Here is a 20,072-nt window from a genome sequence, read left to right on the forward strand (position 1 = left end):
TTCGGAATCCCTTTCAGACTCTGTCCCAGATAAAGAGATCCTGGCCCTTGCTTCTGCTCGATGGTGGTTGGCTTGTGGTCCTCTAGGCTTCTGACAACCAGTGCAGTTCTAGAAGCATGTTCAGGTGCATCCTCCTTTACAATTTGCACCAGTCTTTCAAGATAAATTCCTAGTAAATTACCAGTATGCTACTTTCACCCCTTCAGGGCATCAATTCCATTTTACCAGCACCTAAATTATACAATTTGAAAAACACGTTGGGGTGTTTTATAGTCCGGGATTAGAATTAATCTTTGTCCAGAAAACCAGTCCTTAAAATTGGAAGCTAATAAAGCGAAAATTGATTTATTTTAAATTGGAACCTGTGGTGAAAAACAGACCAACATCAACAGGTTGTTCCTGAGTAGGTTCTGCCTGATGCAGGTCTTGCATCCTCTGGGTGACTTCAGTCACACACCCTCTGCATGCCACTACCTAGGTATGAGCATTGCATTGCTTCAGTTGTGTTACAGTACAGGGAAAAACATACATTGCAAAGAGTCAGAGGCTCCATTTCCATTTGTCTCATCTCAATGGTCCCTCCACTCAGACCTTTTCCTATGGCTTTTGAGGATTGGACATATTGAGGAAAGATGAATTGAGAATGGGGCAAAGGTATTACCTTTGTTACATCTCTCCTCTAGCTCCATGGGAACTCTTTGAACCCACTATCACATCATTCCTGCACTTCATGACCACTTGCTCCAAGTGCAACACCATCTCCTCCAAAGTTAATTATTTAACTAGGCAAGTCAGTTAAGAACAAATTATTATTTACAATGACGGCCAGGCAAAAGGCCTCCAGAGGGGACTGGGGCTGGGATTAAGAATAAAAATGAATTAAAAATAAAACATCACAACACTACATAAAGAGAGACCTAAGACGACAACATAGCATGGTAGCAGCACAAAACAGGGTACAAACATTATTGGGCACAGACAACGGCAAGAAGGTAGAGACAAATATACATCACACCAAGCAGCCACAACTGTCAGTAAGTGTCCATGATTGAGTCTTTGAATGAAGAGATCGAGATAAAACTGTCCAGTTTGAGTGTTTGTTGCAGCTTGTTCCAGTCGCTAATGGTAAGGTCCTCGGTGGAGGTGATAGGACAAATGCACCCATAACAAATAGTCTGTCTTATGGATCTCCATGTTGTGGGCAGTAAGCCATGCTGTGGGAAACTTTCACCCGTTTAACATGTTTTGATTGTTAAGGTCCATGTTGAGAAAGCCACATGCAAAGTATTTTACATCTAACGTTACTCAAAGTTGTTAGACCTTACCTCAACAGAGCAGTCTTACTCCGTTCTCTCAAATGATAAAATTACTTAAATGAGGCCAAATTCATTAGAGCACAGGGCGGCGCAAAATTGGCCCAGCGTCGTACGTGTAGGGTTTGGCCGGGATAGGCCGTCATTGTAAACAAGAATTGGTTCCTGACTTACCAAGTGAAAACATTATTATTATTTTTAAATAGCTGCTGTCATACCACTAAGAAATTGAACATGCAGCTTTTCTTAGAAAATAAGATCTAATCTTTAGATAATTGATATTTAAAAATAAATATTTAACAATGACTGATACTGTGATTATGAGATCTGACATTATGACGCATTAGATTCCACAGGCCATCATTCACACCCAAATGAGTTGGGACAAAAGCTTATGCAGTGAAATAAAAACGAAAGACTGAATGCATTTAAATTATCTTTATTAAATTCAAACATCCAGTTACTCCACAAATCAATACAGTCCTAGGGTAGCACAGTTCCAATTTAGAGCGTTGTAAATGAAAAGGCAATAATGCGGTCTCCACATTGGTAGTGATGGCCAGCTCCATTGTATGATAAAGATCACAATGACCCTTGCGAAGACAGTCACTAGGAATTAAATAAATTAAAGAAAACACATTGTTACAACCTTTATAAAGCTATTCTCCCCATAATCCTGCTAACACATTTGGTTGCAAATTGCATTTCAGCAGTCAGGTCTGACAGTGTTGTTAATCATGTTCGGGATAGTGTCATCCTAAATACAATCTTGCAACAACTTCACAAAATGCAAGTGTAACACTGTGTCCTTTTCTGGTCTGCTGTCCCCCAACCTTGAAGCCCAGGCGTCCCTAGTCAACGAGACAATTTGGAAGAATGGAGTCACGACTAGCAGTGCCCTGAAAGACAACCAGGAAAATTATTTAACAATACACCCTTTTGCATGTCAAAATATTAACATGAAGTTTGTGCATGCATGTTCAAATGTATCATGATCAATTATGCTAATTGTATTTCAGAAGTCAGATCCGACAGTGTTGTCAATCTTACAGGAATCAGGTTCGGGATAGGTTCATCCTAAATACAATCTTTGCAAAAAACTAGGAGTAGACAACAGATTCTTACAGGCGTTACAGGAGGCCATGTTCTGGTGTAGAGGATTCCATTTCTGATCTGCATATCTAAAAAAACGGTAAGATGAACAGTTTCATATTAAACCCTGGTCCATATTCAACTGTGGTATCAGAAATCTGCAAATGGTATTTCAGAAGTCAGATCCAATAGAGTTGTCAATCTTACAGGAATCAGGTTCGGGATAGGTTCATCCTTAATACAATCTTGCAACGAGTTTGCACAAAACTAACAGATACTTACAGCTAGCTACAAGTTGTACTTTCCCCATCCATTCTGGTCTGCAGTTCCCTGAAAGACAGTAGTCAAAATATTAACATGAAGTTTGTGCATGCATGTTCAAATGTACCATGATCAATTATGCTAATTGTATTTCAGAAGTCAGATCCGACAGTGTTGTCAATCTTACAGGAATCAGGTTCGGGATAGGTTCATCCTTAATACAATCTTGCAACGAGTTTGCACAAAACTAGCAGACACTTACAGTTGTTAGCGACAGACTGTATTTTTCTCATCCATGTCTGGTCTGCAGTTACCTGAAAGACAGTACAGTCAAAATATTAACATGAAGTTTGTGCATGCACGTTCAAATGTATCATGATCAATTATGCTAATTGTATTTCAGAAGTCAGATCCGACAGCGTTGTCAATCTTACAGGAATCAGGTTCGGGATAGGTTCATCCTTAGTACAATCTTGCAACGAGTTTGCACAAAACTAGCAGACACTTACAGTTGTTAGCGACAGACTGTATTTTTCTCATCCATGTCTGGTCTGCAGTTACCTGAAAGACAGTAAGGTAAAAAAAAAAATACCATTAACTTTATTGTGCATGGATGTTCAAATGTATCATGATCAATTATGCCAATTGTATTTCAGAAGTCAGATCCGACAGGGTTGTCAATCTTACAGGAATCAGGTTCGGGATAGGTTCATCCTTAATACAATCTTGCAACGAGTTTGCACAAAACTAACAGATACTTACAGCTAGCTACAAGTTGTACTTTCCCCATCCATTCTGGTCTGCAGTTCCCTGAAAGACAGTAGTCAAAATATTAACATGAAGTTTGTGCATGCATGTTCAAATGTACCATGATCAATTATGCTAATTGTATTTCAGAAGTCAGATCCGACAGGGTTGTCAATCTTACAGGAATCAGGTTCGGGATAGGTTCATCCTTAATACAATCTTTGCAAAAAACTAGGAGTAGACAACAGATTCTTACAGGAAGCCATGTTCTGGTGTAGAGGATTCCATTTCTGGTCTGCATATCTAAAAAACGGTAAGATGAACAGTTTCACATTAAACCCTGGTGCATGTTCAACTGTGGTATCAGAAATCTGCAAATGGTATTTCAGAAGTCAGATCCAATAGAGTTGTCAATCTTACAGGAATCAGGTTCGGGATAGGTTCATCCTTAATACAATCTTTGCAAAAAACTACGAGTAGACAACAGATTCTTACAGGCGTTACAGGAAGCCATGTTCTGGTGTAGAGGATTCCATTTCTGGTCTGCATATCTAAAAAACGGTAAGATGAACAGTTTCACATTAAACCCTGGTCCATATTGAACTGTGGTATCAGAAATCTGCAAATGGTATTTCAGAAGTCAGATCCAATAGAGTTGTCAATCTTACAGGAATCAGGTTCGGGATAGGTTCATCCTTAATACAATCTTGCAACGAGTTTGCACAAAACTAACAGATACTTACAGCTAGCTACACAATGTACTTTCCCCATCCATTCTGGTCTGCAGTTACCTGAAAGACAGTACAGTCAAAATATTAACATGAAGTTTGTGCCTGCACGTTCAAATGTATCATGATCAATTATGCCAATTGTATTTCAGAAGTCAGATCCGACAGGGTTGTCAATCTTACAGGAATCAGGTTCGGGATAGGTTCATCCTTAATACAATCTTGCAACGAGTTTGCACAAAACTAACAGATACTTACAGCTAGCTACAAGTTGTACTTTCCCCATCCATTCTGGTCTGCAGTTCCCTGAAAGACAGTAGTCAAAATATTAACATGAAGTTTGTGCATGCATGTTCAAATGTACCATGATCAATTATGCTAATTGTATTTCAGAAGTCAGATCCGACAGTGTTGTCAATCTTACAGGAATCAGGTTCGGGATAGGTTCATCCTTAATACAATCTTGCAACGAGTTTGCACAAAACTAGCAGACACTTACAGTTGTTAGCGACAGACTGTATTTTTCTCATCCATGTCTGGTCTGCAGTTACCTGAAAGACAGTACAGTCAAAATATTAACATGAAGTTTGTGCATGCACGTTCAAATGTATCATGATCAATTATGCTAATTGTATTTCAGAAGTCAGATCCGACAGCGTTGTCAATCTTACAGGAATCAGGTTCGGGATAGGTTCATCCTTAGTACAATCTTGCAACGAAACAAAACTAGCAGACACTTACAGTTGTTAGCGACAGACTGTATTTTTCTCATCCATGTCTGGTCTGCAGTTACCTGAAAGACAGTAAGGTAAAAAAAAAAATACCATTAACTTTATTGTGCATGGATGTTCAAATGTATCATGATCAATTATGCCAATTGTATTTCAGAAGTCAGATCCGACAGGGTTGTCAATCTTACAGGAATCAGGTTCGGGATAGGTTCATCCTTAATACAATCTTGCAACGAGTTTGCACAAAACTAACAGATACTTACAGCTAGCTACAAGTTGTACTTTCCCCATCCATTCTGGTCTGCAGTTCCCTGAAAGACAGTAGTCAAAATATTAACATGAAGTTTGTGCATGCATGTTCAAATGTACCATGATCAATTATGCTAATTGTATTTCAGAAGTCAGATCCGACAGGGTTGTCAATCTTACAGGAATCAGGTTCGGGATAGGTTCATCCTTAATACAATCTTTGCAAAAAACTAGGAGTAGACAACAGATTCTTACAGGAAGCCATGTTCTGGTGTAGAGGATTCCATTTCTGGTCTGCATATCTAAAAAACGGTAAGATGAACAGTTTCACATTAAACCCTGGTCCATATTGAACTGTGGTATCAGAAATCTGCAAATGGTATTTCAGAAGTCAGATCCAATAGAGTTGTCAATCTTACAGGAATCAGGTTCGGGATAGGTTCATCCTTAATACAATCTTGCAACGAGTTTGCACAAAACTAACAGATACTTACAGCTAGCTACACAATGTACTTTCCCCATCCATTCTGGTCTGCAGTTACCTGAAAGACAGTACAGTCAAAATATTAACATGAAGTTTGTGCCTGCACGTTCAAATGTATCATGATCAATTATGCCAATTGTATTTCAGAAGTCAGATCCGACAGGGTTGTCAATCTTACAGGAATCAGGTTCGGGATAGGTTCATCCTTAATACAATCTTGCAACGAGTTTGCACAAAACTAACAGATACTTACAGCTAGCTACAAGATGTACTTTCCCCATCCATTCTGGTCTGCAGTTCCCTGAAAGACAGTAGTCAAAATATTAACATGAAGTTTGTGCATGCATGTTCAAATGTATCATGATCAATTATGCTAATTGTATTTCAGAAGTCAGATCCGACAGTGTTGTCAATCTTACAGGAATCAGGTTCGGGATAGGTTCATCCTTAATACAATCTTTGCAAAAAACTAGGAGTAGACAAACAGATTCTTACAGGCGTTACAGGAAGCCATGTTCTGGTGTAGAGGATCCCATTTCTGGCCTGCATATCTAAAAAACGGTAAGATGAACAGTTTCACATTAAACCCTGATGCATGTTCAACTGTGGTATCAGAAATCTGCAAATGGTATTTCAGAAGTCAGATCCAATAGGGTTGTCAATCTTACAGGAATCAGGTTCGGGATAGGTTCATCCTTAATACAATCTTGCAATGAGTTTGCACAAAACTAACAGATACTTACAGCTAGCTACACAATGTACTTTCCCCATCCATTCTGGTCTGCAGTTACCTGAAAGACAGTACAGTCAAAATATTAACATGAAGTTTGTGCCTGCACGTTCAAATGTATCATGATCAATTATGCTAATTGTATTTCAGAAGTCAGATCCGACAGTGTTGTCAATCTTACAGGAATCAGGTTCGGGATAGGTTCATCCTTAATACAATCTTTGCAAAAAACTAGGAGTAGACAACAGATTCTTACAGGCGTTACAGGAGGCCATGTTCTGGTGTAGAGGATTCCATTTCTGATCTGCATATCTAAAAAAACGGTAAGATGAACAGTTTCATATTAAACCCTGGTCCATATTCAACTGTGGTATCAGAAATCTGCAAATGGTATTTCAGAAGTCAGATCCAATAGAGTTGTCAATCTTACAGGAATCAGGTTCGGGATAGGTTCATCCTTAATACAATCTTGCAAAAAAGTTTGCACAAAACTAACAGATACTTACAGCTAGCTACAAGTTGTACTTTCCCCATCCATTCTGGTCTGCAGTTCCCTGAAAGACAGTAGTCAAAATATTAACATGAAGTTTGTGCATGCATGTTCAAATGTACCATGATCAATTATGCTAATTGTATTTCAGAAGTCAGATCCGACAGTGTTGTCAATCTTACAGGAATCAGGTTCGGGATAGGTTCATCCTTAATACAATCTTTGCAAAAAACTAGGAGTAGACAACAGATTCTTACAGGCGTTACAGGAAGCCATGTTCTGGTGTAGAGGATTCCATTTCTGGTCTGCATATCTAAAAAAACGGTAAGATTAACAGTTTCACATTAAACCCTGGTCCATATTCAACTGTGGTATCAGAAATCTGCAAATGGTATTTCAGAAGTCAGATCCAATAGAGTTGTCAATCTTACAGGAATCAGGTTCGGGATAGGTTCATCCTTAATACAATCTTGCAACGAGTTTGCACAAAACTAACAGATACTTACAGCTAGCTACACAATGTACTTTCCCCATCCATTCTGGTCTGCAGTTCCCTGAAAGACAGTAGTCAAAATATTAACATGAAGTTTGTGCATGCATGTTCAAATGTACCATGATCAATTATGCTAATTGTATTTCAGAAGTCAGATCCGACAGTGATGTCAATCTTACAGGAATCAGGTTCGGGATAGGTTCATCCTTAATACAATCTTGCAACGAGTTTGCACAAAACTAGCAGACACTTACAGTTGTTAGCGACAGACTGTATTTTTCTCATCCATGTCTGGTCTGCAGTTACCTGAAAGACAGTATGGTAAAAAAAAAATACCATTAACTTTATTGTGCATGGATGTTCAAATGTATCATGATCAATTATGCCAATTGTATTTCAGAAGTCAGATCCGACAGGGTTGTCAATCTTACAGGAATCAGGTTCGGGATAGGTTCATCCTTAATACAATCTTGCAACGAGTTTGCACAAAACTAACAGATACTTACAGCTAGCTACAAGATGTACTTTCCCCATCCATTCTGGTCTGCAGTTCCCTGAAAGACAGTAGTCAAAATATTAACATGAAGTTTGTGCATGCATGTTCAAATGTATCATGATCAATTATGCTAATTGTATTTCAGAAGTCAGATCCGACAGTGTTGTCAATCTTACAGGAATCAGGTTCGGGATAGGTTCATCCTTAATACAATCTTTGCAAAAAACTAGGAGTAGACAACAGATTCTTACAGGAAGCCATGTTCTGGTGTAGAGGATTCCATTTCTGGTCTGCATATCTAAAAAACGGTAAGATGAACAGTTTCACATTAAACCCTGATGCATGTTCAACTGTGGTATCAGAAATCTGCAAATGGTATTTCAGAAGTCAGATCCAATAGGGTTGTCAATCTTACAGGAATCAGGTTCGGGATAGGTTCATCCTTAATACAATCTTGCAATGAGTTTGCACAAAACTAACAGATACTTACAGCTAGCTACACAATGTACTTTCCCCATCCATTCTGGTCTGCAGTTACCTGAAAGACAGTACAGTCAAAATATTAACATGAAGTTTGTGCCTGCACGTTCAAATGTATCATGATCAATTATGCTAATTGTATTTCAGAAGTCAGATCCGACAGTGTTGTCAATCTTACAGGAATCAGGTTCGGGATAGGTTCATCCTTAATACAATCTTTGCAAAAAACTAGGAGTAGACAACAGATTCTTACAGGCGTTACAGGAGGCCATGTTCTGGTGTAGAGGATTCCATTTCTGATCTGCATATCTAAAAAAACGGTAAGATGAACAGTTTCATATTAAACCCTGGTCCATATTCAACTGTGGTATCAGAAATCTGCAAATGGTATTTCAGAAGTCAGATCCAATAGAGTTGTCAATCTTACAGGAATCAGGTTCGGGATAGGTTCATCCTTAATACAATCTTGCAACGAGTTTGCACAAAACTAACAGATACTTACAGCTAGCTACAAGTTGTACTTTCCCCATCCATTCTGGTCTGCAGTTCCCTGAAAGACAGTAGTCAAAATATTAACATGAAGTTTGTGCATGCATGTTCAAATGTACCATGATCAATTATGCTAATTGTATTTCAGAAGTCAGATCCGACAGTGTTGTCAATCTTACAGGAATCAGGTTCGGGATAGGTTCATCCTTAATACAATCTTTGCAAAAAACTAGGAGTAGACAACAGATTCTTACAGGCGTTACAGGAAGCCATGTTCTGGTGTAGAGGATTCCATTTCTGGTCTGCATATCTAAAAAAACGGTAAGATTAACAGTTTCACATTAAACCCTGGTCCATATTCAACTGTGGTATCAGAAATCTGCAAATGGTATTTCAGAAGTCAGATCCAATAGAGTTGTCAATCTTACAGGAATCAGGTTCGGGATAGGTTCATCCTTAATACAATCTTGCAACGAGTTTGCACAAAACTAACAGATACTTACAGCTAGCTACACAATGTACTTTCCCCATCCATTCTGGTCTGCAGTTCCCTGAAAGACAGTAGTCAAAATATTAACATGAAGTTTGTGCATGCATGTTCAAATGTACCATGATCAATTATGCTAATTGTATTTCAGAAGTCAGATCCGACAGTGATGTCAATCTTACAGGAATCAGGTTCGGGATAGGTTCATCCTTAATACAATCTTGCAACGAGTTTGCACAAAACTAGCAGACACTTACAGTTGTTAGCGACAGACTGTATTTTTCTCATCCATGTCTGGTCTGCAGTTACCTGAAAGACAGTATGGTAAAAAAAAAAAAACCATTAACTTTATTGTGCATGGATGTTCAAATGTATCATGATCAATTATGCCAATTGTATTTCAGAAGTCAGATCCGACAGGGTTGTCAATCTTACAGGAATCAGGTTCGGGATAGGTTCATCCTTAATACAATCTTGCAACGAGTTTGCACAAAACTAACAGATACTTACAGCTAGCTACAAGATGTACTTTCCCCATCCATTCTGGTCTGCAGTTCCCTGAAAGACAGTAGTCAAAATATTAACATGAAGTTTGTGCATGCATGTTCAAATGTATCATGATCAATTATGCTAATTGTATTTCAGAAGTCAGATCCGACAGTGTTGTCAATCTTACAGGAATCAGGTTCGGGATAGGTTCATCCTTAATACAATCTTTGCAAAAAACTAGGAGTAGACAACAGATTCTTACAGGAAGCCATGTTCTGGTGTAGAGGATTCCATTTCTGGTCTGCATATCTAAAAAACGGTAAGATGAACAGTTTCACATTAAACCCTGGTGCATGTTCAACTGTGGTATCAGAAATCTGCAAATGGTATTTCAGAAGTCAGATCCAATAGGGTTGTCAATCTTACAGGAATCAGGTTCCGGATAGGTTCATCCTTAATACAATCTTGCAACGAGTTTGCACAAAACTAACAGATACTTACAGCTAGCTACACGATGTACTTTCCCCATCCATTCTGGTCTGCAGTTACCTGAAAGACAGTACAGTCAAAATATTAACATGAAGTTTGTGCATGCACGTTCAAATGTATCATGATCAATTATGCTAATTGTATTTCAGAAGTCAGATCCGACAGTGTTGTCAATCTTACAGGAATCAGGTTCGGGATAGGTTCATCCTTAGTACAATCTTTGCAAAAAACGAGTTTGCACAAAACTAGCAGACACTTACAGTTGTTAGCTACAGACTGTATTTTTCTCATCCATGTCTGGTCTGCAGTTACCTGAAAGACAGTATGGTAAAAAAAAAATACCATTAACTTTATTGTGCATGGATGTTCAAATGTATCATGATCAATTATGCCAATTGTATTTCAGAAGTCAGATCCGAAAGGGTTGTCAATCTTACAGGAATCAGGTTCGGGATAGGTTCATCCTTAATACAATCTTGCAACGAGTTTGCACAAAACTAACAGATACTTACAGCTAGCTACAAGTTGTACTTTCCCCATCCATTCTGGTCTGCAGTTCCCTGAAAGACAGTAGTCAAAATATTAACATGAAGTTTGTGCATGCATGTTCAAATGTACCATGATCAATTATGCTAATTGTATTTCAGAAGTCAGATCCGACAGTGTTGTCAATCTTACAGGAATCAGGTTCGGGATAGGTTCATCCTTAATACAATCTTGCAAAAAGTTTGCACAAAACTAGCAGACACTTACAGTTGTTAGCGACAGACTGTATTTTTCTCATCCATGTCTGGTCTGCAGTTACCTGAAAGACAGTACAGTCAAAATATTAACATGAAGTTTGTGCATGCACGTTCAAATGTATCATGATCAATTATGCTAATTGTATTTCAGAAGTCAGATCCGACAGCGTTGTCAATCTTACAGGAATCAGGTTCGGGATAGGTTCATCCTTAGTACAATCTTGCAACGAGTTTGCACAAAACTAGCAGACACTTACAGTTGTTAGCGACAGACTGTATTTTTCTCATCCATGTCTGGTCTGCAGTTACCTGAAAGACAGTAAGGTAAAAAAAAAAATACCATTAACTTTATTGTGCATGGATGTTCAAATGTATCATGATCAATTATGCCAATTGTATTTCAGAAGTCAGATCCGACAGGGTTGTCAATCTTACAGGAATCAGGTTCGGGATAGGTTCATCCTTAATACAATCTTGCAACGAGTTTGCACAAAACTAACAGATACTTACAGCTAGCTACAAGTTGTACTTTCCCCATCCATTCTGGTCTGCAGTTCCCTGAAAGACAGTAGTCAAAATATTAACATGAAGTTTGTGCATGCATGTTCAAATGTACCATGATCAATTATGCTAATTGTATTTCAGAAGTCAGATCCGACAGGGTTGTCAATCTTACAGGAATCAGGTTCGGGATAGGTTCATCCTTAATACAATCTTTGCAAAAAACTAGGAGTAGACAACAGATTCTTACAGGAAGCCATGTTCTGGTGTAGAGGATTCCATTTCTGGTCTGCATATCTAAAAAACGGTAAGATGAACAGTTTCACATTAAACCCTGGTCCATATTGAACTGTGGTATCAGAAATCTGCAAATGGTATTTCAGAAGTCAGATCCAATAGAGTTGTCAATCTTACAGGAATCAGGTTCGGGATAGGTTCATCCTTAATACAATCTTGCAACGAGTTTGCACAAAACTAACAGATACTTACAGCTAGCTACACAATGTACTTTCCCCATCCATTCTGGTCTGCAGTTACCTGAAAGACAGTACAGTCAAAATATTAACATGAAGTTTGTGCCTGCACGTTCAAATGTATCATGATCAATTATGCCAATTGTATTTCAGAAGTCAGATCCGACAGGGTTGTCAATCTTACAGGAATCAGGTTCGGGATAGGTTCATCCTTAATACAATCTTGCAACGAGTTTGCACAAAACTAACAGATACTTACAGCTAGCTACAAGATGTACTTTCCCCATCCATTCTGGTCTGCAGTTCCCTGAAAGACAGTAGTCAAAATATTAACATGAAGTTTGTGCATGCATGTTCAAATGTATCATGATCAATTATGCTAATTGTATTTCAGAAGTCAGATCCGACAGTGTTGTCAATCTTACAGGAATCAGGTTCGGGATAGGTTCATCCTTAATACAATCTTTGCAAAAAACTAGGAGTAGACAAACAGATTCTTACAGGCGTTACAGGAAGCCATGTTCTGGTGTAGAGGATCCCATTTCTGGCCTGCATATCTAAAAAACGGTAAGATGAACAGTTTCACATTAAACCCTGATGCATGTTCAACTGTGGTATCAGAAATCTGCAAATGGTATTTCAGAAGTCAGATCCAATAGGGTTGTCAATCTTACAGGAATCAGGTTCGGGATAGGTTCATCCTTAATACAATCTTGCAATGAGTTTGCACAAAACTAACAGATACTTACAGCTAGCTACAAGTTGTACTTTCCCCATCCATTCTGGTCTGCAGTTCCCTGAAAGACAGTAGTCAAAATATTAACATGAAGTTTGTGCATGCATGTTCAAATGTACCATGATCAATTATGCTAATTGTATTTCAGAAGTCAGATCCGACAGTGATGTCAATCTTACAGGAATCAGGTTCGGGATAGGTTCATCCTTAATACAATCTTGCAACGAGTTTGCACAAAACTAGCAGACACTTACAGTTGTTAGCGACAGACTGTATTTTTCTCATCCATGTCTGGTCTGCAGTTACCTGAAAGACAGTATGGTAAAAAAAAAATACCATTAACTTTATTGTGCATGGATGTTCAAATGTATCATGATCAATTATGCCAATTGTATTTCAGAAGTCAGATCCGACAGGGTTGTCAATCTTACAGGAATCAGGTTCGGGATAGGTTCATCCTTAATACAATCTTACAACGAGTTTGCACAAAACTAACAGATACTTACAGCTAGCTACAAGATGTACTTTCCCCATCCATTCTGGTCTGCAGTTCCCTGAAAGACAGTAGTCAAAATATTAACATGAAGTTTGTGCATGCATGTTCAAATGTATCATGATCAATTATGCCAATTGTATTTCAGAAGTCAGATCCGACAGGGTTGTCAATCTTACAGGAATCAGGTTCGGGATAGGTTCATCCTTAATACAATCTTTGCAAAAAACTAGGAGTAGACAAACAGATTCTTACAGGCGTTACAGGAAGCCATGTTCTGGTGTAGAGGATCCCATTTCTGGCCTGCATATCTAAAAAACGGTAAGATGAACAGTTTCACATTAAACCCTGATGCATGTTCAACTGTGGTATCAGAAATCTGCAAATGGTATTTCAGAAGTCAGATCCAATAGGGTTGTCAATCTTACAGGAATCAGGTTCGGGATAGGTTCATCCTTAATACAATCTTGCAATGAGTTTGCACAAAACTAACAGATACTTACAGCTAGCTACACAATGTACTTTCCCCATCCATTCTGGTCTGCAGTTACCTGAAAGACAGTACAGTCAAAATATTAACATGAAGTTTGTGCCTGCACGTTCAAATGTATCATGATCAATTATGCTAATTGTATTTCAGAAGTCAGATCCGACAGTGTTGTCAATCTTACAGGAATCAGGTTCGGGATAGGTTCATCCTTAATACAATCTTGCAACGAGTTTGCACAAAACTAGCAGACACTTACAGTTGTTAGCGACAGACTGTATTTTTCTCATCCATGTCTGGTCTGCAGTTACCTGAAAGACAGTATGGTAAAAAAAAAATACCATTAACTTTATTGTGCATGGATGTTCAAATGTATCATGATCAATTATGCCAATTGTATTTCAGAAGTCAGATCCGACAGGGTTGTCAATCTTACAGGAATCAGGTTCGGGATAGGTTCATCCTTAATACAATCTTGCAACGAGTTTGCACAAAACTAACAGATACTTACAGCTAGCTACAAGATGTACTTTCCCCATCCATTCTGGTCTGCAGTTCCCTGAAAGACAGTAGTCAAAATATTAACATGAAGTTTGTGCATGCATGTTCAAATGTATCATGATCAATTATGCTAATTGTATTTCAGAAGTCAGATCCGACAGTGTTGTCAATCTTACAGGAATCAGGTTCGGGATAGGTTCATCCTTAATACAATCTTTGCAAAAAACTAGGAGTAGACAACAGATTCTTACAGGAAGCCATGTTCTGGTGTAGAGGATTCCATTTCTGGTCTGCATATCTAAAAAACGGTAAGATGAACAGTTTCACATTAAACCCTGGTGCATGTTCAACTGTGGTATCAGAAATCTGCAAATGGTATTTCAGAAGTCAGATCCAATAGGGTTGTCAATCTTACAGGAATCAGGTTCCGGATAGGTTCATCCTTAATACAATCTTGCAACGAGTTTGCACAAAACTAACAGATACTTACAGCTAGCTACACGATGTACTTTCCCCATCCATTCTGGTCTGCAGTTACCTGAAAGACAGTACAGTCAAAATATTAACATGAAGTTTGTGCATGCACGTTCAAATGTATCATGATCAATTATGCTAATTGTATTTCAGAAGTCAGATCCGACAGTGTTGTCAATCTTACAGGAATCAGGTTCGGGATAGGTTCATCCTTAGTACAATCTTGCAACGAGTTTGCACAAAACTAGCAGACACTTACAGTTGTTAGCTACAGACTGTATTTTTCTCATCCATGTCTGGTCTGCAGTTACCTGAAAGACAGTATGGTAAAAAAAAATACCATTAACTTTATTGTGCATGGATGTTCAAATGTATCATGATCAATTATGCCAATTGTATTTCAGAAGTCAGATCCGAAAGGGTTGTCAATCTTACAGGAATCAGGTTCGGGATAGGTTCATCCTTAATACAATCTTGCAATGAGTTTGCACAAAACTAACAGATACTTACAGCTAGCTACACAATGTACTTTCCCCATCCATTCTGGTCTGCAGTTACCTGAAAGACAGTACAGTCAAAATATTAACATGAAGTTTGTGCCTGCACGTTCAAATGTATCATGATCAATTATGCTAATTGTATTTCAGAAGTCAGATCCGACAGTGTTGTCAATCTTACAGGAATCAGGTTCGGGATAGGTTCATCCTTAATACAATCTTGCAAAGAGTTTGCACAAAACTAGCAGACACTTACAGCTAGCTACAAGATGTACTTTCCCCAACCATTCTGGTCTGCAGTTCCCTGAAAGACAGTAGTCAAAATATTAACATGAAGTTTGTGCATGCATGTTCAAATGTATCATGATCAATTATGCTAATTGTATTTCAGAAGTCAGATCCGACAGTGTTGTCAATCTTACAGGAATCAGGTTCGGGATAGGTTCATCCTTAATACAATCTTGCAACAACTTTATTGTGCATGGATGTGTAGTGCAATTGTTAAGTATTCAGACACTGACTTTTTCTACATTCGGTTAGGGTACAGAATTATTCTAAAATGCATAAAATAATCTACACACAATATCCCATAATGACAAAGCAAAAACAGTTTTTATTTTAACTTGGCAAAAAATTAAAACACCCTGAAATATCTCATTTACATAAGTAATCCAACCCTTACTCAGTTTTTTATTTTATTTCCCCTTTATTTAAGCAGGTAGGCTAGTTGAGAACAATTTCTCATTTACAACTGCGACCTGGCCAAGATAAAAGCAAAGCAGCGCTACACAAACACCACAAGAGTTACACTTGGAATAAACAAATAAACAGTTAATAATACAATAGAAAAAGTCTATATACATTGTGGGCAAATGAGGTAGGATAAGGGAGGTAGGCAATTAATAAGCCGTCGTGGCGAAATAATTACAATTTAGCAATTAAACACTGGAGTGATAGATGTGCAGAAGATGAATGTGCAAGTGGAGACACTGGGCTGCAAAGGAGCAAAATAAATAACATTATGGGGAAGAGGTAGCTTGGATGGGCTATTTACAGATGGGCTATGTACAGTTGCAGTGATCTGTGAGCTGCTCCGACAGCTGGTGCTTAAATTTAGTAAGGCAGATACGAGTCTCCAGCTTCAGTGATTTTTGTTTTTTCCAGTCATTGGCAGCAGAGAACTGGAAGGAAAGGCAGCCAAAGGAGGAATTGGCTTTGGGGGTGACTAGTGAAATATACCTACTGGAGCACGTGCTACTATGGTGACAAATGAGCTGAGATAAGGCGGGGCTTTACCTAGCAAAGCAAAATGACTTGGAGCCAGTGGGTTTAGCAACGAATATAAAGTGAGGGCCAGCCAGTGAGAGCATACAGGTCGCAGTGGTGGGTAGTATATGGGGCTTTGGTGACAAAACGGACGGCACTGTGATAGACAGCATCCAATTTGCTGAGTAGAGTGTTTGAGGCTATTTTGTAAATTACATTGCCAAAGTCAAGGATCGGTAGGATAGTCAGTTTTACGAGGGTGTTTGCCAGCATGAGTGAAGGATGCTTTGTTGCGAAATAGGGAGCCGATTCTAGATTTAATTTTGGATTGGAGATGCGTAATGTGAGTCTGGAAGGAGAGTTTACAGTCTAACCAGACGCCTAGGTATTTGTAGATGTCCACATATTAAGTCAGAAACGTCCAGAGTAGTGATGATGGACGGGCGGGCAGATGCTGGTAGAGATCGGTTGAAGAGCATGCATTTAGTTTTACTTGCATTTCAGAACCGTTGGAGGCCACGGAAGGAGAGTTGTATGGCGTTGAAGCTCGTCTGGAGGTTAGGTAACAGTGTCCAAAGAAGGGCCAGAAGTATACAGAATGGTGTCGTCCGCGTAGAGGTCAGAGAATCACCAGCTGCAAGAGCGACATCATTGATGTATACAGAGAAGAGAGTCGAGAATTGAACCCTGTGGCACCCCATAGAGACTGCCAGAGGTCCGGACAACAGGCCCTCCGATTTGACACACTGAACTACTCAAGTAGTTGGTGCACCAGGCGAGGCAGTCATTTGAGAAACCAAGGCTGTTGAGTCATCCGATAAGAATGTGTTGATTGACTGAGTCGAAAGCCTTGGCCAGGTCGATGAATACAGCTGAACAGTATTGTACTTTGTTGGAAGTACCTTTGGCAGCAATTACAGCCTTGAGTCTTCTTGGGTATAATGCTACAAGCTTGGCACCTGTATTTGGAATGTTTTCCCATTATTCTCTGCAGATCCTCTCAAGCTCTGTCAGGTTGCATGGGGAGCATCGATGCACAGCTATTTTCGGGTCTTTCCAGAGATGTTCGATCGGGTTCACGTCCGGGCTCTGGCTGGGCCACTCAAGGACATTCAGAAACTTCTCCTGAAGCCACTGCTGCGTTGTCTTGGCTGTTTGCTTATGGTTGTTGTCCTGTTGGAAGGTGAACCTTTGCCTCAGTCTGAGCTCCTGAGCGCCCTGAAGCAGGTTGTCATCAAGTATCTCTCTGTACTTTGTTCTGCTCATCTTTCCCTTGATCCTGACTAGTCTCCCAGTCCCTGCCGCTGAAAAACTTCCCCACATGTTGCTGCCACCACAATGCTTCACCGTAGGGATGATGCCAGGTTTCCTCCAGACATGACTCTTGGCATTCAGGCCAAAGAGTTCAATCTTAGTTTCATCAGACCAAATAATCTTGTTTCTTATGGTCCGATAGTCCTTTAGGTGCCTTTTAGCAAACTCCAAACTGGCTGTCATGTGCCTTTTACTGAGGATGGGCTTCCATCTGGCCACTCTACAACAAAGGCCTGACTGATGGAGGCCACTGTGTTCTTGGGGACCTTCAATGCTGAATACATTTGTGTGTACCCTTCCCCAGATCTGTGCTTCGACACAATCCTGTCTTCGAGCTCTACAGACAATTCTTCCAACCTCACGGCTTGTTTTTACTCTGACATGCACTGTCAACTGTGGGACATTATACAGACAGATGTGTGACTTTCCAAATAATGTAGAAACATCAAGGACGATCAATGGAAACAGGATGCACCTGAGCTCAATTTCGAGTCTCATAGCAAAGGGTCTGAATATGTAAACAATTTCATTTTTAAAATTAATACATTTGCAAAAAAAAACCTGTTCTTGCTTTGCCATTATGGGGTATTGTGTGTAGATTGAGTTATTTATTCTAAAATGGATTTAAAAAATGAGACTAACGTAACAAAACGGGGGGGAAACTAAGGGGTCTGAACACTTTCCGGGAATGCACTGTACTTAATTGTAATGCATATATAATTGCAATTAGTAATATTAGCTAGCAACAATATATAAATACTCTATTTTCATATTTCACAAACTGAAGGTTGACAATGTTTTTAAAAATGTAAAAAAATATATAAAAAACGAAATAAATGGAAAGTTATGTAAACTGATGTACAATATTCATTCGTATTACAGGTATTTTTCAACCATTTCAAAATTATGCCAAAGTTAGAATACCTCTAATTGTTTAAATATTGTATTCAATAGTGGTATTGCTTTCCACCCTCTTATGCTTCATTCAACGCAGTTAGGTCAGCATTTTTTTAATCATAATGTAACACCATCAAATGTCATGCATATTTTTGTGCTAGCGTGTAATGATAGAAGGGGTCGACTAAAAATAATGTTGACAAAATTCTATTGTTATTCTTGTTTGGAAAAATTGGAGTGCCAATAAAGCACTGGTTCTGAAAATAACACATTTCACTCGATCATTGTTTTATACTGACTTCAATAAAACAATGAATATGATAAGAGTAAGCCAAATTTGAGGTCTTAGACATTTGCAGCTAGTTGTGCGTCTCTAACAGGGTGGAAATACCTCAAGGTCCACGTGTGAACAATCCGCCTATAAATATTAGGATTCAGGTGCTTGACCAATGTTTTTCTTAAAGTCAAACATGTCCTTTCTGTGATAGAATACTAAGAAAATAAAACAAATATGAACTTTTACCCCAAAAGTTACGAGGACCAAAAGACAATGGAATGCCCATTGACCACAAATTATTATATTTCCACTTGTATTCCATTTTGGCACTAGAATACATGTTTGACTCATATCGATGCCGTTTTCAAAACGTTAAGTTGCTTTTAGGAGCAGTCGCTCTTTTTTAATACAATCTTGAACAAAACTAGCAGCTGTTAAAATACAGTATATTCTTACAGGTTGTCTTGTTTTTGCATACAGACTTTAATGGTATGCCACACTATTTCACAAAACTAGCAGCAGTTAAATTGACTTACAGGAGTTGCATTTTTTTTTCTCCATTTCTGCAGTCCCCTGAAAGACATTCAGACAAGAATAGCCTGTTAACATGTACATTTATTGTGCATGTTCAAATATAACATAGCTAGCTAGCTAATGTAATGTAAATTGTATTTCAGTAGTCAGATACGACAGTGTTGTCGAATTTCAGAAGTCAGATTCGTCAGTGTCTACAATTTTGCACAAACCTAGCAGCAGTTAATTCATACAGCCGTTAATTTTTCCTTCGAGTTAATGTTTCTGGGTTGCAAAAGGTGCTTGGAGCGCAAGCAAACTTCGCTAACACGCGGTGTTCTACTTATGCTTAACATTATTTCACATATCATTTTTAAAAGTGATGATTGACAACTAATGTCAATAGCTATCTGTCGTGCTATCTAGGTTATAACTGCAGATGTATTGCTAATAGTCTTACTTCCAGTGAACTTCGCCAGCAAGCTAACTGAGTTAACAAGTTGGAAATTGCAGATAAAAGAGATCCCGTAAGCGTTTCGTGAAGTACTTATATTCAAATTCATCACACGATTCAAAACAGCCGATTCGAGCATTGGCGAAAATACCATTGAAATTGCGTTTTTCTCGCTCCAAAGGCGCTGATTGGCTCCAT

At 38.8% G+C, this 20,072-nt stretch overlaps 55 non-coding genes across 55 annotated transcripts; all 55 read right to left on the minus strand.

Annotated features, from left to right (window-relative positions):
* Positions 1–2,325: 2,325 nt before the first annotated feature.
* LOC115108803 (small nucleolar RNA SNORD50) lies at positions 2,326–2,397 on the minus strand. The gene has a single exon (XR_003860394.2). It is a non-coding gene; the product is annotated as a small nucleolar RNA SNORD50 (small nucleolar RNA).
* A 177-nt stretch (positions 2,398–2,574) lies between these two features.
* Positions 2,575–2,646, minus strand: LOC135564423 (small nucleolar RNA SNORD50). The gene has a single exon (XR_010461007.1). It is a non-coding gene; the product is annotated as a small nucleolar RNA SNORD50 (small nucleolar RNA).
* A 169-nt stretch (positions 2,647–2,815) lies between these two features.
* LOC135564445 (small nucleolar RNA SNORD50) lies at positions 2,816–2,887 on the minus strand. Its single transcript, XR_010461031.1, has one exon. It is a non-coding gene; the product is annotated as a small nucleolar RNA SNORD50 (small nucleolar RNA).
* Positions 2,888–3,062: 175 nt separating this feature from the next.
* On the minus strand, positions 3,063–3,134 carry LOC135564440 (small nucleolar RNA SNORD50). The gene has a single exon (XR_010461026.1). It is a non-coding gene; the product is annotated as a small nucleolar RNA SNORD50 (small nucleolar RNA).
* A 181-nt stretch (positions 3,135–3,315) lies between these two features.
* LOC135564463 (small nucleolar RNA SNORD50) lies at positions 3,316–3,387 on the minus strand. Its single transcript, XR_010461048.1, has one exon. It is a non-coding gene; the product is annotated as a small nucleolar RNA SNORD50 (small nucleolar RNA).
* A 169-nt stretch (positions 3,388–3,556) lies between these two features.
* Positions 3,557–3,628, minus strand: LOC135564464 (small nucleolar RNA SNORD50). Its single transcript, XR_010461049.1, has one exon. It is a non-coding gene; the product is annotated as a small nucleolar RNA SNORD50 (small nucleolar RNA).
* Positions 3,629–3,795: 167 nt separating this feature from the next.
* On the minus strand, positions 3,796–3,867 carry LOC135564424 (small nucleolar RNA SNORD50). Its single transcript, XR_010461008.1, has one exon. It is a non-coding gene; the product is annotated as a small nucleolar RNA SNORD50 (small nucleolar RNA).
* Positions 3,868–4,043: 176 nt separating this feature from the next.
* On the minus strand, positions 4,044–4,115 carry LOC135564425 (small nucleolar RNA SNORD50). The gene has a single exon (XR_010461010.1). It is a non-coding gene; the product is annotated as a small nucleolar RNA SNORD50 (small nucleolar RNA).
* Positions 4,116–4,286: 171 nt separating this feature from the next.
* On the minus strand, positions 4,287–4,358 carry LOC135564465 (small nucleolar RNA SNORD50). Its single transcript, XR_010461050.1, has one exon. It is a non-coding gene; the product is annotated as a small nucleolar RNA SNORD50 (small nucleolar RNA).
* A 169-nt stretch (positions 4,359–4,527) lies between these two features.
* LOC135564446 (small nucleolar RNA SNORD50) lies at positions 4,528–4,599 on the minus strand. The gene has a single exon (XR_010461032.1). It is a non-coding gene; the product is annotated as a small nucleolar RNA SNORD50 (small nucleolar RNA).
* Positions 4,600–4,774: 175 nt separating this feature from the next.
* Positions 4,775–4,846, minus strand: LOC135564441 (small nucleolar RNA SNORD50). Its single transcript, XR_010461027.1, has one exon. It is a non-coding gene; the product is annotated as a small nucleolar RNA SNORD50 (small nucleolar RNA).
* Positions 4,847–5,022: 176 nt separating this feature from the next.
* On the minus strand, positions 5,023–5,094 carry LOC135564466 (small nucleolar RNA SNORD50). The gene has a single exon (XR_010461051.1). It is a non-coding gene; the product is annotated as a small nucleolar RNA SNORD50 (small nucleolar RNA).
* Positions 5,095–5,263: 169 nt separating this feature from the next.
* Positions 5,264–5,335, minus strand: LOC135564467 (small nucleolar RNA SNORD50). Its single transcript, XR_010461052.1, has one exon. It is a non-coding gene; the product is annotated as a small nucleolar RNA SNORD50 (small nucleolar RNA).
* Positions 5,336–5,502: 167 nt separating this feature from the next.
* Positions 5,503–5,574, minus strand: LOC135564426 (small nucleolar RNA SNORD50). Its single transcript, XR_010461011.1, has one exon. It is a non-coding gene; the product is annotated as a small nucleolar RNA SNORD50 (small nucleolar RNA).
* A 171-nt stretch (positions 5,575–5,745) lies between these two features.
* Positions 5,746–5,817, minus strand: LOC135564468 (small nucleolar RNA SNORD50). The gene has a single exon (XR_010461053.1). It is a non-coding gene; the product is annotated as a small nucleolar RNA SNORD50 (small nucleolar RNA).
* Positions 5,818–5,986: 169 nt separating this feature from the next.
* On the minus strand, positions 5,987–6,058 carry LOC135564447 (small nucleolar RNA SNORD50). Its single transcript, XR_010461033.1, has one exon. It is a non-coding gene; the product is annotated as a small nucleolar RNA SNORD50 (small nucleolar RNA).
* Positions 6,059–6,235: 177 nt separating this feature from the next.
* LOC135564432 (small nucleolar RNA SNORD50) lies at positions 6,236–6,307 on the minus strand. Its single transcript, XR_010461017.1, has one exon. It is a non-coding gene; the product is annotated as a small nucleolar RNA SNORD50 (small nucleolar RNA).
* A 171-nt stretch (positions 6,308–6,478) lies between these two features.
* On the minus strand, positions 6,479–6,550 carry LOC135564448 (small nucleolar RNA SNORD50). Its single transcript, XR_010461034.1, has one exon. It is a non-coding gene; the product is annotated as a small nucleolar RNA SNORD50 (small nucleolar RNA).
* A 177-nt stretch (positions 6,551–6,727) lies between these two features.
* Positions 6,728–6,799, minus strand: LOC135564427 (small nucleolar RNA SNORD50). Its single transcript, XR_010461012.1, has one exon. It is a non-coding gene; the product is annotated as a small nucleolar RNA SNORD50 (small nucleolar RNA).
* A 170-nt stretch (positions 6,800–6,969) lies between these two features.
* On the minus strand, positions 6,970–7,041 carry LOC135564449 (small nucleolar RNA SNORD50). The gene has a single exon (XR_010461035.1). It is a non-coding gene; the product is annotated as a small nucleolar RNA SNORD50 (small nucleolar RNA).
* A 177-nt stretch (positions 7,042–7,218) lies between these two features.
* On the minus strand, positions 7,219–7,290 carry LOC135564428 (small nucleolar RNA SNORD50). The gene has a single exon (XR_010461013.1). It is a non-coding gene; the product is annotated as a small nucleolar RNA SNORD50 (small nucleolar RNA).
* A 169-nt stretch (positions 7,291–7,459) lies between these two features.
* Positions 7,460–7,531, minus strand: LOC135564460 (small nucleolar RNA SNORD50). Its single transcript, XR_010461045.1, has one exon. It is a non-coding gene; the product is annotated as a small nucleolar RNA SNORD50 (small nucleolar RNA).
* A 180-nt stretch (positions 7,532–7,711) lies between these two features.
* Positions 7,712–7,783, minus strand: LOC135564469 (small nucleolar RNA SNORD50). The gene has a single exon (XR_010461054.1). It is a non-coding gene; the product is annotated as a small nucleolar RNA SNORD50 (small nucleolar RNA).
* Positions 7,784–7,952: 169 nt separating this feature from the next.
* Positions 7,953–8,024, minus strand: LOC135564450 (small nucleolar RNA SNORD50). The gene has a single exon (XR_010461036.1). It is a non-coding gene; the product is annotated as a small nucleolar RNA SNORD50 (small nucleolar RNA).
* A 167-nt stretch (positions 8,025–8,191) lies between these two features.
* Positions 8,192–8,263, minus strand: LOC135564433 (small nucleolar RNA SNORD50). The gene has a single exon (XR_010461018.1). It is a non-coding gene; the product is annotated as a small nucleolar RNA SNORD50 (small nucleolar RNA).
* A 171-nt stretch (positions 8,264–8,434) lies between these two features.
* Positions 8,435–8,506, minus strand: LOC135564451 (small nucleolar RNA SNORD50). The gene has a single exon (XR_010461037.1). It is a non-coding gene; the product is annotated as a small nucleolar RNA SNORD50 (small nucleolar RNA).
* A 177-nt stretch (positions 8,507–8,683) lies between these two features.
* LOC135564429 (small nucleolar RNA SNORD50) lies at positions 8,684–8,755 on the minus strand. The gene has a single exon (XR_010461014.1). It is a non-coding gene; the product is annotated as a small nucleolar RNA SNORD50 (small nucleolar RNA).
* A 169-nt stretch (positions 8,756–8,924) lies between these two features.
* Positions 8,925–8,996, minus strand: LOC135564452 (small nucleolar RNA SNORD50). The gene has a single exon (XR_010461038.1). It is a non-coding gene; the product is annotated as a small nucleolar RNA SNORD50 (small nucleolar RNA).
* A 177-nt stretch (positions 8,997–9,173) lies between these two features.
* LOC135564430 (small nucleolar RNA SNORD50) lies at positions 9,174–9,245 on the minus strand. The gene has a single exon (XR_010461015.1). It is a non-coding gene; the product is annotated as a small nucleolar RNA SNORD50 (small nucleolar RNA).
* A 169-nt stretch (positions 9,246–9,414) lies between these two features.
* LOC135564461 (small nucleolar RNA SNORD50) lies at positions 9,415–9,486 on the minus strand. Its single transcript, XR_010461046.1, has one exon. It is a non-coding gene; the product is annotated as a small nucleolar RNA SNORD50 (small nucleolar RNA).
* Positions 9,487–9,667: 181 nt separating this feature from the next.
* Positions 9,668–9,739, minus strand: LOC135564470 (small nucleolar RNA SNORD50). Its single transcript, XR_010461055.1, has one exon. It is a non-coding gene; the product is annotated as a small nucleolar RNA SNORD50 (small nucleolar RNA).
* A 169-nt stretch (positions 9,740–9,908) lies between these two features.
* LOC135564453 (small nucleolar RNA SNORD50) lies at positions 9,909–9,980 on the minus strand. Its single transcript, XR_010461039.1, has one exon. It is a non-coding gene; the product is annotated as a small nucleolar RNA SNORD50 (small nucleolar RNA).
* A 167-nt stretch (positions 9,981–10,147) lies between these two features.
* On the minus strand, positions 10,148–10,219 carry LOC135564438 (small nucleolar RNA SNORD50). The gene has a single exon (XR_010461024.1). It is a non-coding gene; the product is annotated as a small nucleolar RNA SNORD50 (small nucleolar RNA).
* A 171-nt stretch (positions 10,220–10,390) lies between these two features.
* Positions 10,391–10,462, minus strand: LOC135564436 (small nucleolar RNA SNORD50). Its single transcript, XR_010461022.1, has one exon. It is a non-coding gene; the product is annotated as a small nucleolar RNA SNORD50 (small nucleolar RNA).
* A 185-nt stretch (positions 10,463–10,647) lies between these two features.
* Positions 10,648–10,719, minus strand: LOC135564443 (small nucleolar RNA SNORD50). Its single transcript, XR_010461029.1, has one exon. It is a non-coding gene; the product is annotated as a small nucleolar RNA SNORD50 (small nucleolar RNA).
* A 169-nt stretch (positions 10,720–10,888) lies between these two features.
* Positions 10,889–10,960, minus strand: LOC135564454 (small nucleolar RNA SNORD50). The gene has a single exon (XR_010461040.1). It is a non-coding gene; the product is annotated as a small nucleolar RNA SNORD50 (small nucleolar RNA).
* A 175-nt stretch (positions 10,961–11,135) lies between these two features.
* LOC135564442 (small nucleolar RNA SNORD50) lies at positions 11,136–11,207 on the minus strand. Its single transcript, XR_010461028.1, has one exon. It is a non-coding gene; the product is annotated as a small nucleolar RNA SNORD50 (small nucleolar RNA).
* Positions 11,208–11,388: 181 nt separating this feature from the next.
* On the minus strand, positions 11,389–11,460 carry LOC135564471 (small nucleolar RNA SNORD50). The gene has a single exon (XR_010461056.1). It is a non-coding gene; the product is annotated as a small nucleolar RNA SNORD50 (small nucleolar RNA).
* Positions 11,461–11,629: 169 nt separating this feature from the next.
* On the minus strand, positions 11,630–11,701 carry LOC135564472 (small nucleolar RNA SNORD50). The gene has a single exon (XR_010461057.1). It is a non-coding gene; the product is annotated as a small nucleolar RNA SNORD50 (small nucleolar RNA).
* Positions 11,702–11,868: 167 nt separating this feature from the next.
* LOC135564431 (small nucleolar RNA SNORD50) lies at positions 11,869–11,940 on the minus strand. The gene has a single exon (XR_010461016.1). It is a non-coding gene; the product is annotated as a small nucleolar RNA SNORD50 (small nucleolar RNA).
* A 171-nt stretch (positions 11,941–12,111) lies between these two features.
* Positions 12,112–12,183, minus strand: LOC135564473 (small nucleolar RNA SNORD50). Its single transcript, XR_010461058.1, has one exon. It is a non-coding gene; the product is annotated as a small nucleolar RNA SNORD50 (small nucleolar RNA).
* A 169-nt stretch (positions 12,184–12,352) lies between these two features.
* On the minus strand, positions 12,353–12,424 carry LOC135564455 (small nucleolar RNA SNORD50). Its single transcript, XR_010461041.1, has one exon. It is a non-coding gene; the product is annotated as a small nucleolar RNA SNORD50 (small nucleolar RNA).
* A 177-nt stretch (positions 12,425–12,601) lies between these two features.
* On the minus strand, positions 12,602–12,673 carry LOC135564434 (small nucleolar RNA SNORD50). The gene has a single exon (XR_010461020.1). It is a non-coding gene; the product is annotated as a small nucleolar RNA SNORD50 (small nucleolar RNA).
* Positions 12,674–12,842: 169 nt separating this feature from the next.
* Positions 12,843–12,914, minus strand: LOC135564462 (small nucleolar RNA SNORD50). The gene has a single exon (XR_010461047.1). It is a non-coding gene; the product is annotated as a small nucleolar RNA SNORD50 (small nucleolar RNA).
* Positions 12,915–13,094: 180 nt separating this feature from the next.
* Positions 13,095–13,166, minus strand: LOC135564474 (small nucleolar RNA SNORD50). The gene has a single exon (XR_010461059.1). It is a non-coding gene; the product is annotated as a small nucleolar RNA SNORD50 (small nucleolar RNA).
* A 169-nt stretch (positions 13,167–13,335) lies between these two features.
* On the minus strand, positions 13,336–13,407 carry LOC135564421 (small nucleolar RNA SNORD50). The gene has a single exon (XR_010461005.1). It is a non-coding gene; the product is annotated as a small nucleolar RNA SNORD50 (small nucleolar RNA).
* Positions 13,408–13,584: 177 nt separating this feature from the next.
* On the minus strand, positions 13,585–13,656 carry LOC135564435 (small nucleolar RNA SNORD50). Its single transcript, XR_010461021.1, has one exon. It is a non-coding gene; the product is annotated as a small nucleolar RNA SNORD50 (small nucleolar RNA).
* A 171-nt stretch (positions 13,657–13,827) lies between these two features.
* LOC135564456 (small nucleolar RNA SNORD50) lies at positions 13,828–13,899 on the minus strand. Its single transcript, XR_010461042.1, has one exon. It is a non-coding gene; the product is annotated as a small nucleolar RNA SNORD50 (small nucleolar RNA).
* A 180-nt stretch (positions 13,900–14,079) lies between these two features.
* Positions 14,080–14,151, minus strand: LOC135564422 (small nucleolar RNA SNORD50). Its single transcript, XR_010461006.1, has one exon. It is a non-coding gene; the product is annotated as a small nucleolar RNA SNORD50 (small nucleolar RNA).
* A 169-nt stretch (positions 14,152–14,320) lies between these two features.
* On the minus strand, positions 14,321–14,392 carry LOC135564457 (small nucleolar RNA SNORD50). Its single transcript, XR_010461043.1, has one exon. It is a non-coding gene; the product is annotated as a small nucleolar RNA SNORD50 (small nucleolar RNA).
* A 167-nt stretch (positions 14,393–14,559) lies between these two features.
* On the minus strand, positions 14,560–14,631 carry LOC135564439 (small nucleolar RNA SNORD50). The gene has a single exon (XR_010461025.1). It is a non-coding gene; the product is annotated as a small nucleolar RNA SNORD50 (small nucleolar RNA).
* Positions 14,632–14,802: 171 nt separating this feature from the next.
* LOC135564437 (small nucleolar RNA SNORD50) lies at positions 14,803–14,874 on the minus strand. The gene has a single exon (XR_010461023.1). It is a non-coding gene; the product is annotated as a small nucleolar RNA SNORD50 (small nucleolar RNA).
* A 179-nt stretch (positions 14,875–15,053) lies between these two features.
* On the minus strand, positions 15,054–15,125 carry LOC135564444 (small nucleolar RNA SNORD50). The gene has a single exon (XR_010461030.1). It is a non-coding gene; the product is annotated as a small nucleolar RNA SNORD50 (small nucleolar RNA).
* Positions 15,126–15,296: 171 nt separating this feature from the next.
* On the minus strand, positions 15,297–15,368 carry LOC135564459 (small nucleolar RNA SNORD50). The gene has a single exon (XR_010461044.1). It is a non-coding gene; the product is annotated as a small nucleolar RNA SNORD50 (small nucleolar RNA).
* A 169-nt stretch (positions 15,369–15,537) lies between these two features.
* On the minus strand, positions 15,538–15,609 carry LOC115108804 (small nucleolar RNA SNORD50). The gene has a single exon (XR_003860395.1). It is a non-coding gene; the product is annotated as a small nucleolar RNA SNORD50 (small nucleolar RNA).
* Positions 15,610–20,072: the final 4,463 nt, after the last annotated feature.

The sequence above is a fragment of the Oncorhynchus nerka genome, linkage group LG24 (genome assembly GCF_034236695.1).
Source record: "Oncorhynchus nerka isolate Pitt River linkage group LG24, Oner_Uvic_2.0, whole genome shotgun sequence".
Classification (NCBI taxonomy): Eukaryota; Metazoa; Chordata; class Actinopteri; order Salmoniformes; family Salmonidae; genus Oncorhynchus; species Oncorhynchus nerka.